This window comes from Sinocyclocheilus rhinocerous, unplaced genomic scaffold (genome assembly GCF_001515625.1).
Source record: "Sinocyclocheilus rhinocerous isolate Xijiao unplaced genomic scaffold, SAMN03320098_v1.1 scaffold1427, whole genome shotgun sequence".
NCBI classification, from domain to species: domain Eukaryota; kingdom Metazoa; phylum Chordata; class Actinopteri; order Cypriniformes; family Cyprinidae; genus Sinocyclocheilus; species Sinocyclocheilus rhinocerous.
Window position 1 is genome coordinate 1,513,082 of NW_015632469.1, and position 17,041 is coordinate 1,530,122.

The following is a 17,041-nucleotide window of genomic DNA, read 5'->3' on the forward strand; positions in this document are numbered from 1 at the left end:
ACAATCGGTAGATTACACCTTTAACTTCATTCAAGTGCAATGTGATTATAATATAGCCTAAAGTTTTGATTGTACTTTATTGTAAACTTTATTACTCGTTTTTTATAAATTTATAAATGAAATAATTAAAAAGGGCAGAAAAAATAGAAATACACATCTAAATTAAATGACTGAACTAAAAAATGAATAAAAGAAGTAATTTAAATATGCTTCAAAGACTGGGGGAAAAAAATCTGTCAATGACTTACTGACGTGCACGAAATCCAATGTATTGGACCCGGAAATAACGTCTCTATATAGATATTATATACTATAATATATATTTTGATATAAAGTATATTATAGGCCATATTATTATGTAAAATATAATTTAATATAATATAATATAATATAATAGTTATTATATCCAAGTTGTCTGGAACGCAGCATTAGGTTAACATTTCAATAAACGAGCGTGTACTACAATTACGAGCCATTCTATGAGGTGACATTTCAGCACTTGACAAACGGATAGCGACTCCTAAGTAGCACTTAAAGCACGGCTACGTGCGATTGCGTTAAGTGCATTTTTGGGAAACGCACGTGGAACAATAATGAACGATCGTAAAATGACTCGTAGAAAACGCTCTTAAGTGCTAAGATCAATCGTTATCGAGAAACGCAGCCCAGAATGTTTAAACTTGCAATGGTTGACCTGTGTGCAATGTATGGGTGTAACGCTATAGCTTGACGCTTTGCTGCATAGAGTGAAATGCATTAGGGAATAATGAAGAGCATCACGTGAAAGGGCCTGTGTTTGGAAATATGTGATGATCACATCACAAAAAACAACATGGGGCAAAATGACATTTTCAGACCTGAAAGAGCATTGCATTTGAAAACCTCTTCATGGAAAAGTAAAGCATATTCTGGACATCTTTCATTTTTGTTGGTTTGTGAGCCACAGTCTTAGTACTTGTGTGTTCATCAGTGTTAGAGCAGCTAGTTCTAATAAATACACTGTTTAAATTCCATTGAAGGCATCCGAACTATACTATAAATGAATAATGGGTTACATTTTATTTTAAGGTGTCCCTGTTACAGTGTAATTATACATTTACGAACTGAGTAATATTAATTAACTGCATGTACTAACTTTATGGTTATAGGGTTAGGATTAGGCTTTCTTAGGGTTACTTGCATGTAATTATGCATAATTTATTGTTATTATAATAGTAAGTACATTTAATGTATGTAACAAGGACGCCACAAAATAAAGTGTTACGGAATAATGTATTTTTTGTTCATTTAATATTTTGGTAACATTTTATTTTACAGTGTCCTCGTTGCAAGTGTTACATGCACTTACTATAATAATAACTTACAGTAAATTATGCATAATTACATGCAGCTAACCCTAAATCAAACCAGTACATACATGTACTTTTCACTGTAAAAAATAATTTGTTGAGTCAGCTTAAAATAATTTGTTACCCAGCTGACTTAAAATTTACAACTTAGATATTTTAGTTGACTAAACAAAAGTTTTAAGGCAGCGGGCTAACAAATTATTTTAAGTTTTTAGAGTGAAACTTTTATAATAACAATGAATTATGCATAATTACATGCAAGTAACCCTAAGATGAACCCTAACCCTAACCATATAGTAAGTACATCTAGTTAATTAATATTACTCAGTACTTAAATGTATAATTACACTGTAACCACAATTTATTTTACAGTACTGTTCTGCATGTTCATACTATGTACTTATTATAGTAATAATAACTGGGTAATAGCTAGGTACTAACCCCGTACCAACCCTCAACCAATGTAGTTACCTTATATCACCCAATAGTTTCATATGCCAGTACACTATAAGTGCACATACTGTAAAATAAAGCGCTACCCAAACTCTAATCCTTGCCCTATAGTAAGTACATGTTGTTAATTAATATTAATCAGTAGTTAAATGTGCACAGTAACCAGCATTTTACTTGTTTCATTCAGGATATTTCTAAGTGTAAACTATTTATGTGCATTGTGCAATGTTTAATATTTCAAACAGCAGTATGGTACATACTTGACCTCATTATGTTGCGTGTTTAATTCATGGCTGATAAAATGTATAGCTTGAATGCACAAGTCGCTTTCAATAAAAGTATTTCCAAGTGAAAATAAACCCATTAACCCAATTTTGCATAAACACGTCTAAAGTGACAGCCTGATCAAATAATGAGCCAGAAGGACAAAAAAAAAAATGTGTTAGAAAATGTGCACGATATGTGAAACTGGAAGGACGAGTTCAGCGTTCCATGCAGTGCACTCTGGTTGTATACTGCGCATGTGGGCGAATGGTGAGTCATAGGTCATTTGAGTATTTCATGCATACATGCAATTTCGTTTTGTGCACAGCATACTTACTATACAGCAGAAATACTTGGTAGGATTGTGAACACAGCCTGAGAGTCACTCGCTGTGTGCAGTTTGTGAAGGCTATGAACACATTATCCACACAGCAGATTCACTCACACCAGAGCAAAGCTGAAGAGAGCACACCTGCATGCGGCTTCAGATAAGACTCACATATGAAATCGCAATACTGCAGTCATTAAGCACCAGTGGCATCCTATGGTTCTTATTTCCTTTCTTCTTCTTCTCTCTCTCTCTTTCTCTCTCTCTCTCTCTCTCTGGTGTGTATGAATTGGTAACTGAAGACAAGCACTTTTTCAAACTCAAGTCTTGATTAATGGCTGTAAATTTCATTTAAAAATTCCTACCCGGTCTCATGGCAAAAACGTACCTGGGGGCACTTTTTCGCGAGACACAAAATATGTACCAATAAGTACATATCACTGCAGTTTCCAAAATAAATGAACACTAGAGGCAGTAAAACTCCGACACCTTTTATTCCTTTTCACACAAAGTATGATTTACAGAGTTTCGATTATTAATAAAGCATAATTTTCGCACAATTACTTGAAGAGTATTATGTTGTGACTTCAAAACAATTTTAATATGCTGGGAGATTTGAAAACTGATGCTTTTGAATGTTAGCATCACACATATCCAGCTTCATATCTATGGGTTTTCATAGACAGTAGGTTTGTTCGTAGCTCACGCAGTACAGAGATGTACTTGAGAGGTGAAGAGCTCTACGAATCCCGTGTAACTACAGACAAAACAGTTCAAATCTGCATATAAGGAAGTTCAAATGGCACGGTTGCATCAAAAAAATGGTTTTTATATCAGTTGTACATTTGTTAACACTATCGGGTAGGTTTAGGGTTTGGTTTGGTGTAGGGCATATTTCCAACACGTGTCCTCCAACCAATTCGCCCGCATAGGTCGTTTGTCCAAATCCCTGAAATACGACCCATCAGAGCTTATACTACAATTGTGCCCCTATCGGCAACAGGACACTTTCACATTAATGCTTTGTACTCTTTTATCTGCATCATAGTTTGGGTTTCGTATAGCTCAGTTGGTAGAGCATCGCGTTATATGACAATATGCAATCATGTGATCATGGGATCGGTCCCAGAGAACACACGTGCTCATAAAATGTATATGCACAGTAAATCACGATTTTGCATGATTTCTGTGAGGGTATTTTTAGGGGCGGGATTAGGTGTGGTCATTCGTATGAATTCGTATGAATTAGCCACCTAGTAAAATATGCACAAATTGCCGTGAGATCGGGTTAGCCATGTAAAGAGTCCACAAATTGCATTTAAATAAACACGCATTTTGATTGGTAATGACATTCATACGTCATTTCATGACGACAGACGACACATGACACTGTCATTATTTTTATGCCTGCTAGAGGGCACTAAACTTTAAAAAGTAAATATAGGTCGTAATAAGGTGCTTGCACAAATGACCTATAGGGTCGTTTTTTGTTGGAGGACAGTCTGTTCCGACACGATAGAGCATTAACTTTTAGCAACAGTCTCCGGATATTTGAATTCTGAACCGCCGCAATAAAAAATAAGAGCAACGCAATAAAAACACAGCAGTACATACCTATATCAACGTAATAAAAACGTGCCAGGGTTCACATATTGAACCCATGTTTTAGCGCCACTCAGTGAACATTTCTCTTTGAAACTGCCGCGAAACGTGCAGGAAGGTACGTAAAAACGGTGTTGCAGAAAAGTACCCAGAGGTACGTATTTTTATGAGACTTGGTTGAAAAATTCATATATAAGGACAATTTGCATCCATCCATTCATGAATTAATTCTCCAAACCGCTTGTCCTACCCAGCTAACAAAAATACATTTCAAGAACGTTTTGCTAACGTTTCCTTTTAAATTGTGGAAAATTAACTTTGACTGGAACATACTTTGCTATTCCGTTAACTCTTTCGCCGTCATTGACAGAATTTTCCAGCTTTTTGTGTTTTCACTATTATACTGTAGGAGGCGCTATTACTCATCTTCTGAAAGCATCTTCTGAGTATTGAATGTCTGGATCAAAACACAGGCAAAGAAGAAGCTGAAACAAGCGAACGATCGTGTATGTAAGCAGATGCATATGAAAAATAACATGATCATCAAGCAATAAAAAGTATATAAATCAAAACTGCCTAATGTTGTCGATCCAGAAAGTGGTATACGACTGTAGAAGCTTTGGATGTGTTGATGGAAGCAATCTATTCCTTCCATGTTTTGATCATCGATCTGAAACCAATCCTGATGTAGTCTTTTACAAAAGCGCAATTTTTTTTCAGCTTTTTAAACAAATTCTGGCAGGGATAAAGTTAACAGGCTTTTACATGCTATTTTCTTTTGGGTATGAAAATGTCATTTTGGCCTATGTTGTTTTTTTGTGCTTTGATCACCACATGTTTACAAACATTAAGCTCTTCATCATTCCCTAATGCATTACATTTTATGCAGCAAAGCATCAAGGTATAAGCGTTACACCCAAAGCTGCATTGCACGCAGGTCAGCATATTTTTTTGTAGCTAACAAAGATATGTTCTAAGAATTGAAGTTAAGTTGGGAAAAATTATGAAAATTTTATTTCTGAATGTTCTCTGAACAGTCAAAAATTACAGTTTCCTATGAGTTCTAAGAAATACGTTTGCCTTCAAACAATGAGGTTATATAATAACAGCAGCTTTAATGTGGTCTGATTAATAAATAATTGAACATCCACGTCATCCAGCTTGTCTTCCTGCCTATGGCCCGAGGCGCTGGGAAGTTAGAGTTAGATGGAGTTGAAGAAGATAGAGTTGCATCCATATTCACTCAGCCCTGCAAAAGTCTTCAAAAAGTGTATAGTCTTTATTTACAGAACATGTTCTTTATTGAAGATGCATTTGGTGTCAAATTTGTAGGGAATTTAAAATAAATAAATAAAAATGAAATAAATTGTGGTGTGCGTTTATTGAGCAACCCTAGTAATGCTCTTGCAACCACTCAGAAAACCCTAACAAGCACATAGAAGCGTGCAGAAAACCACTCAGGGCACCGTGCAGTTTAGTTCATGAAAAGAACAGCCAGCATTGCAAAATCTTCATTTGTTTTATGTTTCGGCATATTGCTATACTTTGCTAATGTGATCAAGATGACAGTGCAATCTTTCCCAAATCATCACAGCGCACTCAATTATTACATTCATCGGCCCTAATATTGCTCAAATGAGGGAAAACATGAAAAAATAAAGCAGCTGATAGTGCTTATCGGGCGTTGTAGGCAGTGAAGCAGTGGGAACAGTGTGGGTGGTGACCTTGCGCAAAGATGATCTGTGCATATGGTTGTGTTTGTGGAAAGAGTTGGGAAGTGAGAGTGAGGGCAATTCTGCTCTTTTTTGTTCCAGCAGGGGGTAGTATGGTTCTCTCGAAACACATATTCGTATAACACACTTGCCCAGCTGTGCCCATGGAAAATATTATGGATTTTGCCAAGCACAAATGAACCTTACAGAACCAATTCACAGCTGTGATGGGCCGTGGCATGGAGTCTCAATCCTCTCCGTCTGCTCAGTGACCACTCCAACTGAACTCTTTCCCAATCAGATGTAAATAAGAGACCACGGTTCAGAAAACACAGACGTCATTGTTGCGTATCATCTAGCAGAATGAGACACGTGTCATAGAGTGTGTCATTTTTTTCAATGCCAATACTTTGTCCTATCCCAGTTTTGGAATCAGCTGTAAGTTAGCCATTTCTAAGTTGATTTTCTTGAAAAGTTTTTTACAATGCTCTGTTTGTATATGATCAAACTTAACAACTCAACACAACAACATACAGGCTCAACCAATGGTGTGAGTTTGGGGGCGGGGCTAACTGATAATGTTCAATCGGCTCCTGCTGGTAGATGTTGGATTACACCATTCTGGGGGCAAATACTTTTTCCATTGACAGTCATTTAAAAGTACTCAAGAATTCTAGCCATGCCAAAGGCCACGGATTTGATTCCAGGCAATGCATGAACAATATGTAATGCAGTTGAAGTCGATTAGTCGATTTGTCAAATGTATAATATAATATAATATAATATAATATAATATAATAATAAATTATCGACCTCAGTTCATCTTGTTTTGCCTTTCCCAATTCTCATTACATAAAATTGAAACTGGAGCATTGAAAACACTCTTCAGTCCAAACCAGTGCCTACAAATACATTTGAAACACATGGACCCCGGATGAGAAAGTCTAAGCATTTCTGACGCAGATGGAAAATTTCAGGCCATGCCAATCACATTTCATCTAACCCACTTGAGGAAGCGGGCTTCAATCACCTGTCTCTCAGAGTGCACGCTCGCTCTTTTTTTGGAAAGAGTCATATAACTCAGTATTCTGCTTTGCACATTATGACACAGTGCAGCAATTGCACACACATTTGACAGTGTCTGAATATCTCATCATGGAAGGATTGCACCTATAGAAATGAAACCCACTTGCATTAATGGCTAGACACCATTTTGCTCTAAGCCTCTGAGAGACATAATACGGCCATTAGCAGAATGTATAAGCTCCTCAATGTTATCAACACAAGTTTCCTACTTAACTGATGTTAATGTGATTTATGGAGGGATGTGTAGAGCTGCTCTAGATTCACCAACAGAAATGGGATTCTGTGAGTGTGGCACATGTGTGCATATATTTGTGAGCATAGGCATTATTTTAGCACTATTATATTATTTGTTATATGTGATAACATATTTATTTTGTCTTTTATTAAGGATCACCAGTCCCAAGAGCACCATGTTATGATATAAAGATACATTAGCATATATTATACTGTATTATTCACTAAGCACCCCAAGTCCAACTTGACCAGACCCTATTGCCACTGGCATGGTGCTGTGTCATGCATGCTAAAAGGAACTCATTGTCATTCTTTTCAGCACAAACACGCTTATACATAATGTGCCGTATTCACAAAAGTCGTAGCTATTTGTGCTGCGCACAGGGACGCTCCAGGCAAAACACTACCGTGCCGCCCCCACTTCACACTCACAATTAAACATAATCTTTAAGGTGCACATGGAAGACTGGATATTTAGTTTATAGATTCAATTGCACTATAATAAAAGCATCCCCAAGCATGTTTTCTCTTTTTTTTTTTCCTATGGTAATATATGCGAGATGTCGTCAGACACGTTTTTGTACGCCTTTTAATTGACAGGAAATAATCGACCCCGATAATCGGCTGTTTTTATACAATCGGCCAATAGTGCAAATAATGTATTTTACTGGCCAATACCAGTTTTTGGCCGATACATCAGTGTATCTCTAGTTTTTATTGTAGAGTAACCTCTTATATGTGTACATTTCAAGGACATTTTTTCCCATGCCATGAGTATTTTAAAGGTGAAGTTTTCTGAAATACAAAAATGGTGCTAATGGTGCTATTTGGCCCCCAGGGACATTAATCATCAGATCTACTCTATACGTTCTGCGACCAACTATGGAGTCACTAGAATGACATAAAGCCTACCCAAAGTAATCTTCAACAGGTTTAATATTCGCCCCCAGGCAAAAGTTACAGCCTTGTTAGGCCATCCATGCATAATGTCCTTGTTAACCAATGGTCACAGTTCGTTCGCTGTTGCTGATCCTATTAAAAAAGTTTCTGCGGTCGTTTGCTGAGATGCTCCGAGCATGTGGCTTGTTATTTTCCAGAAGTGGGACACACGACAGTAACCTGCTTGACAACCAGTGTGCTGCATCCAGGCGAGTTTGATTCTACCAGACTGTGTCCTGATGAGTAACACTTGAAAAACAAGCCCTCCTCTGAACCATTATATTCGCAAGCTTGAATTATTCATCGTTAATATCCGTCGTGTTTCGGCGGTTTGTGAAACGATTGTTATTTTGGGAGGGACCGCTGGGTTTTGCACCACAGAAGTAGTGATGTGAATGTGCTCTCCCTGAGCGATCCCTCTAAAACATTAAAATATGTAAAGCATCACTCAAATGCTGTATGGGCTACTCTCCATTGCAAACCTAAATGACTTGGGAGTTTGTTTCGTAACACTACCACTGAGAAGAGATTATTAGAAAGCAAATTAGATTTTAAATGAAATACGGCCGTGTGTCTTCTAAAGAGTTTCATTGTCTCGTTCATTCCATTACAGTGAAATAATTCTCTGGGGTTTTGAAGGGCTAATGAAGGCATCATGCTACTATATTCATGTCAGCGTATTTGGCTGTTTGCAAAAAAAAAGACTAGACTGATTTAATCATGCTATGATCATTAGGGCAGAGACATATAACAGTTTTATCGCAATTACTATTTTTTCATTGAGATTTCATTTGAGTTGTTTTTACTATAGACACGAGCCATCCTCAAAATGAAAATATGTTGTTGGATATAATATGTCCTATTACTATGCAAACTGATCAGACTGGTGGATGATTAAGCCGTGGAAATATATATATACAAACTATTTTTCGTCAGCGATATAAATATGTTTAATTTGAAAAAGGTTAATAGTAAATAAGCCACAATTAGACAATCTTTGAATAAAACAATAATAAAAATAAGAAATATTTATTTGCAACAACTGATGGAGTGCTGAATGCTGTACGCACACGCAACGTTGTCAAGGTAACATGAATTGTAAGTGGATTAGTTTTGTTTTTGATGGCAATGCACCACCGAATACACCTAAATCCGTTTATGTCTGCGCAAATCATTTTACTCCAGTCTGCTTTCTGAATGAGGGACAAGTCAAGGCAGGTTTTGCTAAAAAGTTCAAACTCAAGGATGGATCAGTACCCACTGTTCGTGATCCCGCTGCACCTCCAGAAGAATTAAATCACACACTTCATATTTTTTATGATTATTTGCAAACCGTCTTTCCTCTTACATGGAAGAGAGGGGCGGGGTGAGGAGAGCTCATTAGTATTTAAAGGGACATGCACCAAAACAGGTTGCTGTGAACAGAGCTGTTTTTGACAGGGTAAAAATGGTGTTGTTTTACACTACCATTGAGGAATTTTAACCAAAGTATGTTACAGACATTTCTTGACGACCCTTATGAATCATAACAACCTGTGGAAAATGGGCATCCGATGTCCCCTTTAAATTCATAAATTATAGTAATGTATAGTCATGAATTTCAGTTTATCTTGTTAATTAAACTTCTACTGAAATATGATACATAAATAATAATGAAATAATGTATGTTAAATATGTAATCTGTCTTAAAATGACTGTCAACAACATCATACACTGCAAAAAGTAGTAACCTGGAATTGTTACTTTAATTTAGACCACCAAAACTAACTCATGTAGGAATACCACTTTAATGTATTTAGGTTTATTCTGTGATATGAATTAATATTTTTGACTTGAATAAATCCAGTTAATTTAGATGTTACTATTTTAGGTTACTTTTTTCAGTGCATGTCTAAATTATCAAACATTGTTATTGTCACTGTATTTGTTATTGATCTTCTGCTGGTCTCTTTCTGGTTGAAGGGTTCTGTAAATATTTAGGTGAAACATTTAGTAACACTTCAGCAAAGTTTAATTGTTCAAATGTTAAAATATTTATTAGTGGTTAAATTGCAACTTGATGTCCGTTTATTAAGTTTATTAATTGCCCTGAACTTGATTTATACTAGCAATAAACCACCCTGTAAACCTCCTTGATATAAAGCTAGCAACCGCATTAGGTTATGTGCATAAAATGCCAATTACCAACTGAACTGTGTCATTAATATGTATGTACCTGCAGAAAAACGAAACCCATCCAGTTGTACAATTAAAAATCTCACACTCTATAATTTAATCCGAAATAGTACTAAAACATAATTTCTGTCATGACAACTCTCGGAGGGATTGGCATGGTAATGTACATGACAATGTTAATGTATTTGGTCTTGGCAGAATAGATCTGCTACGCTGCTGCTGCTGCAGAGCAAGTATAGAGACTTGCTTCTGCCAATACATCCACAACATGCTGCTGTGACAGTTTAACAGCCTCAGACTCTGTGATGCACTGCACTACAGGTGGTATATTGTTTGTTGCACAATAAAAGGCTGATGACTGTTTTCACAATGACCTTTAACGCCGTGAAATCCACTGGGGCTGCATCAAAAATCTTATTTTGTGTGAGTAAACAAGCTGATAGCTGTTAGTACCACATGAGAAGAAAATCCTATTGAGAAAGTTTGGCCTTTAGAAAGATACCTCTCCCTGAGGGAAATGTTTAAACTGAGATTACAAAAATGAGAAATATCAAAGGTGCAGATCTCAAGATATTCACCAGTAATATTGCACATTTAGAAAGGTCAATAAATGTTATAAACCTCTGGATTGGGAAGGGTTGGTATGGTAATGGACTTTCTTGCTATTTTTATGTCAAACTATCAAGACCTGTGAAGGGATGTAAAGTATCGTTGTGGAGCAGAGCGTCTCGGACTGTGCGGTGCAGCGTGCATGAACTTCTAACTTCTCAATTGTATGCCGTCTGAAATCACTGTTGATTGGAATAACATATAGACATTTCAGCCACACTTTATTTAAATGTGTGGTTGTTACAGTGTAATTGTAAAAGTATTGAGTAATATTTATTAACAATACAGTATGCACAGTACATGCTATACTTTAAGGCAAGTGTTAGAGATTGGGTTAGTGTTAGTTGATTATTTGTTGTAATGTGTAACAAGGGCACAAATTATTAATATTGATATACAACATAATTTTAATTTCTAGTATGAAATACAAAGGTAACACTTTACTGTAAGGTGACCTTACAGTAAGCATACAATAATAAACAACTTATAAATCATTTGCAAACTACAACTTTGTAGGAAATCCATACTTTATAAATGGCACTCTCTACATTGTTAATACGTTAATATGCTGTGTAGAAATAGTGAGCTCATTGCCACTGTAATTTTCAAATTATTATGGTTTAATTAGCTGTAAAGAGTTAGATAATGTGTTTTATACTTTGTATTTTATTGTATTCTGAAGCTACCTGATGTATTTAAACATGATCTCATGAGTATTTTTATGTATGTAATATACAATACTTATGATGCTTTGTTACTGTATACTTATTATAAAGTGTTACCAAAGCGACTACATTATTTTTTTACATGATTTTTTACATGAGATTTACATGATTTTCAGTGAAATGTGTTTATACGTATAGTGGTAAAAAATCGAATGAATGTTGTTCTTAAAGGGCTAAAAGTAATTCTGCTAAATGTCTGCTGTTCTTCCTTAAATAAGTTCTAATTACACACTGTAAATGAAAAAATATGGAAGTGATGCTGCCAATTGAAAATAAAATAAAAATCCTTATGTATGAACATATTTACTTATTTATTTATTTAGTAAAATTTTTCCCCACGCTTCCATTTCAATAATTACCAGTTAACTTTTTCGAAGTTACTCTAGTCTCTGCTGTGAATTGAATATAAATCCTTTCCAGGTTCCTTGTGTCACTATTATACAGGTAAGTGCGTCAGCAGCAATGCTTTACTGTCTGTCACAGTCTGCTGGAGCACGGGAACGAGAAAACGAGGAGACGTTGAGATTTCACAAAAACGAGAGTCCTTAATGATTCAAATGAGAGACACAGAGCACAAGGATGACGTTCACAACAAGTAGACCCAATGAAGAACTAAGGAACAGACAGGAACTTATAAACAGGATAATTACAAACACAGGTGAGCAGAATCATCAATCAACTAAACAAGAACAGGAAACATGACCAAAAAAGGAAAACAGGAACTAAGACAGAGGTAAAACATGACAGACAGTCCAGAATCCTGACACTGTCTTTCAGTAAAATTTTATTTTCCTGTCTAAAATGATCCAAACACTCAAGGCTTCCACAGACTTACATTACACAAGTAATATTCAGAGTCAAAGATATATTTGCAGCAATTATCACCAAGAAGTCTGAGGTGCAAAATTATTCCGTAAAAATATCTTGGTGTGTATAAGTTAATGCAACGCCTACAAGCTGAAACTAAAACAAGTTAGTTCACCCACTCTGGCTCTCTACTGCTTGACAAGGCTGCAAAGAACTGAAAAAAGTGAAAGATCCATTCTCATCTTGGCTTTCACTTTGTAATGTGCATTTAATATTTTTTTCCATTTCCATAGGGCCATTCTGTCTGTGTTTATTTGTAAACAAGTTTAACCAGGGCCACAGTTATGCACCATCATTATTTGCATAATTGGTTACTTGTCACAGAGTGATAATTTCATCTAAATTTTGACCGCCAGATGTGAGAACTGCTCATTATTAAGAAGGAGACAGAACGAGAGAAAAGGGAACTGCTAATGTGATGGGGGAAAAAGGGCATATTAGAAAATCTCTCAGACAAGGTAACCATAGTTACTGCAGAGCCGAGAAGAATAAAACTCATCTGAGAGTGAAAAACAATGGAATTAAAACCCATTTTTCTGAAGCGTGTGTAAAGATTGCAAACGACTGGCAGAGTGACTTCCCATTTGAGATTGAATGTTGAAAGCTATAGGATGTCTCAATGGGCTTGTTCTTTTTAGATGTGCATCTCTGGAAGGAACACGACAGTCGTGACATTCACTGAAAGTTTGTCATAATAGATAAATGATGGGTGCGACCCTGAATTTCAGCCTTGAGGGAAATGAGCATTTATGACATATGGAGTCCAACACTGTGATGCTGCTCATTCACAGTGTCTCACATTATGCTTATTGTGTGTAGGAATGGTTCCCTAGAGCATCTGACAATACTCTGTAGTGCAACCACAGCAGCAACTGTAGTATAACTAACTTTTATGGTAGTTCTAGAGAGTGTGTCATATTTTTTCAGTGGCATACACTTTTCTTTCAGCCTGTCCAGCTCCAGTTTTTAGACTAGCTTTACTCTGTATTGTATCACACAAAATAATTGCATTTGTTGGTGGATTTACCTTCTTTTTTTTTTTTGCCACTCACAGATGTGATCAACATGATGACAATAAAAGAAGCAAAAATAAATAAATACATTTATGGAATTACTATAATTTAAGACAGATATATCGGCCAATAATCGGTAAAGGTCGATAAAAGCAATTATCTGCACTATCGGCCATCATTAACACAGGTTCTGTTTGATTGTATGAATCACCCATAGTTCAAGCCAGGGTTGTCAGGTCCACAATTTTCCCTCCACCAAACATTATTTGTAGCGCACATCCAATAATCGGAAAGAGCTCCGTGCTTTGTTACTTTTGATGAGAAACAAGTCTCAGCTCTCAAATAAAGTCCAATTTATTGCAAAATTCAAACAATAAATCTCGTTTTGATGCTCTTAAATGTGGTGTGACAGATCGCTGTAGCGCAGTCCTCCTTAATACAAGTTACATCATGAAATAAACATGCATGAACATCAAAAGGCATGTTGAAAAATACATTACAACTTACTGAAATGTATGATGTCTCATGTAATCACTCAGTCAGCGTTTCATTGTAAATAACATTGAAAATAATTGGTTATCGGTTTCGGCTAAGAAATGTAGTATCGGTGCATCCCTATTATTTACTACTCTAGCAACTCGAGAAAATACACCAGCTTCATCGTGTTACTGCAGTACTTGTCCATTTCAATTTACCATTGTAAAACTTTGATTACACACAATGCAAACTGCTCTCTGAAAACAATTAATTTGAGACTAAAGAGACTATATAAAAAATAAATAAAAATTATATATATACTGTAAGTATAATGTGACCTGAAGTGCAAGTTATACATAATCAACAGCGGTTTACTTCTATAAATGGGGATGGATTGCTCTCATAACAATTGTGAACTGTACCAGAGTTCATCTGAACTGCCAGCCAGATTGTCTTTCGAAGAGGATTTGTGTGAGGCTCACTGATGTGTACCTGGAAATCACTTTCACATTCAGCGAATGGAAACGCCCTAAATGAGTGCACTGAGATGAGCACTTGGCTTTCAATTTAAAATGATAGGAGGGACAGCCAGGGCTGAGTCCATGGTGCTCTTGTTTTTAAAAGTTTTTTTCTGTCTGTTCTACGGTTGGTAATAATATAGCATTACAAGAAATTATTTTAGAGAAATAAGCAACTAACTTTTTCTGCATGCCGGCAATTTTTGAGGTAGTTAATTAACATTACTCAGTATTATTTGTGTAATTACACTGTAGCAACATCACCTTAGAATATAATTTTAAATAAACAAGCAAACATTCAAAATAGTAAATAAACAGACAACACTCTCTGGTTATTTATAGGAAAATATTGAAAGTATAAAGATGCGTTAGTGTGGTTAATGAAGTGATGTATGTATAAAAAAGTCTCTAATTGACCAAATTAAATGTTAAAATCCATCTGAGGCACAGTCACTTTGCATTTAGCTTACTGACAGACATGTTAAGTGTAACAATAAATTATTTTTAATGTCATAATAAAGTGTCACATACTATTATACACATGTCACTATAGTTTCTGCTTTGGCAAATAAACACTAGAACTCTAGAGAACTGTGAATGCACTAATAATGATAAATAGACTTTGTTTTTTTAATTATCATTTTACACATCTAAGTGTAGCATCTAGGCAGGTTTGCCAAGTCTGTGGTTTTACAGTGGAATTGGGCTACTTTTACACTGTTGCCGTGGGTTGTTTTTAGTCCGTGGGTTAAATAAATTTCTCCTCCAACCCCTGTTTGGACTAGTTTTGAATAGCAATTGGGCTGATTTTGTTTCACTGATCTGGCAACCCTGCATCTAGGTAGCAACGCCCAATGACAATTGCAAACACACACATCTCATCCATGCACATCTTTAGCTATTTGTTTTCCTAATCTGCTATTTTTAGCCCTCGTATGCAAAGCTGATTCAAATATAATAAATAATTGGTTTTCAAGGCTAAATAGTGCAATTTCTCCTCCAACCCCTGTTTGGACTAGTTTTGAATAGCAATTGGGCTGATTTTGTTTCACTGACCTGGCAACCCTGCATCTAGGTAGCAACACCCAATGACAATTGCAAACACACACATCTCATCCATGCACATCTTTAGCTATTTGTTTTCCTAATCTGCTATTTTTAGCCCTCGTATGCAAAGCTGATTCAAATATAATAAATAATTGGTTTTCAAGGCTAAATAGTGGGACAGTGTTCCATATGGCTTTAATACGGAACTCAGCTTTAATCTCAGGATGATTCCATATTATGTGGCAATGTTAGTCTGTAGAACTGAGTGCTCAGGCGAAATGTCCTCTATGCTGAATCACTCATACACATCCAATACTGGACACCTCATTATTTCATCAAGAGAGCAAATGTGAGCTTTGTGGGACACGGTGCGATACGTCATAGATCCTTACTGAAGTTCAAGTCATCCTCTTGTGTCTGTCTCATCTCCCCTCAGCAAAGACAATTAGAGTCGCCAGTCTCCACAAGCCTCTCTGCTCTCCACTGCCCCACAGTAATGCATCTCGTTATTTTTCCACTTCATCTACATTTGGCTCATCACACAAAACAGATTGTCAAGTGAGTTGAGATTAAAATTTTCCATTAGTCAAGAGCGTGAGAGGGAGGCTTGCGGAAGAAAGAAGAAAATTCACACTCTGCATTTAGCTAATTAGTAGTAGTGGTTTAGCTAATTTAAGGCATTGATCACTATTACTAGGCAAACCCATAATCAGAGACACAAGGACAATACAGTCAATATATTACACAGTACAGTCACACAGTACAACACAGGGTTGCCAGGTCCCAGGAAAATTTAAAATCAGCCCAGTCGTCCAAACACAGTTAACATCTGCACAGTTCTAATAAAATGCCTTGAAATAAATGATTTTATTTTATTTATTCTCTGTTTTAAATATTATTTGAATGATTTTAGCTAGACTTGTTTATATGTAGTATGTCTATATTTAATTATTTAATCTGCATTTTTAAAAATGTGAGCGATAAATATTAATAAACCTGTCACAGTGTGATACCCTGGTGTTGCCAGGTATTCATTTCAATTACACAGTCTTAGAACTTTATTTTGGAATGAAATTTTAAAAATAACTGCTTCCATTGCCACCGCTTGTAAGGGGTTTATGGCATTGTATCTCTGTAAAATAACAACAATAATAATAATAATAATAATAATAATAATAATAGACAAGGTTTTGTCTTACAGACAAATTCTTTGATCACAAGTGATGTCGGCAACTCAGGACCACCCTAGATACCAACTAAAGTCACTTACACAACACCTTAGAATTGTTTTGCATGGGTAAGTTACAATCTGCATTTTCTAAAAAAGAAAAAAAAAAAAAAAGTTAAAATGACTGGTCTTCATTTAAACCTAATTTAGAAAAGGAAACCTTAATTACAGTGGTGCAATGATGCTTGTGATGTCCTCCTAGCTGGCAGAAGTACACAAATGATTCTTTCCACTGCAGTGTGAGTTACCAGGCATGCTGTGTTACTGCTGCATTGAGAGGAATGACAAGAGAAATTTCACAGCATTCTCACTGGATGGATTAGCTCTCTCTGTGCAGCAGGCCGACTGAAAGCAGGGGTCTCTGGATGGGGCTGGGGCTGGGGCTGGGGGGGGTGGATGGGTTAGCCAAGCCTCA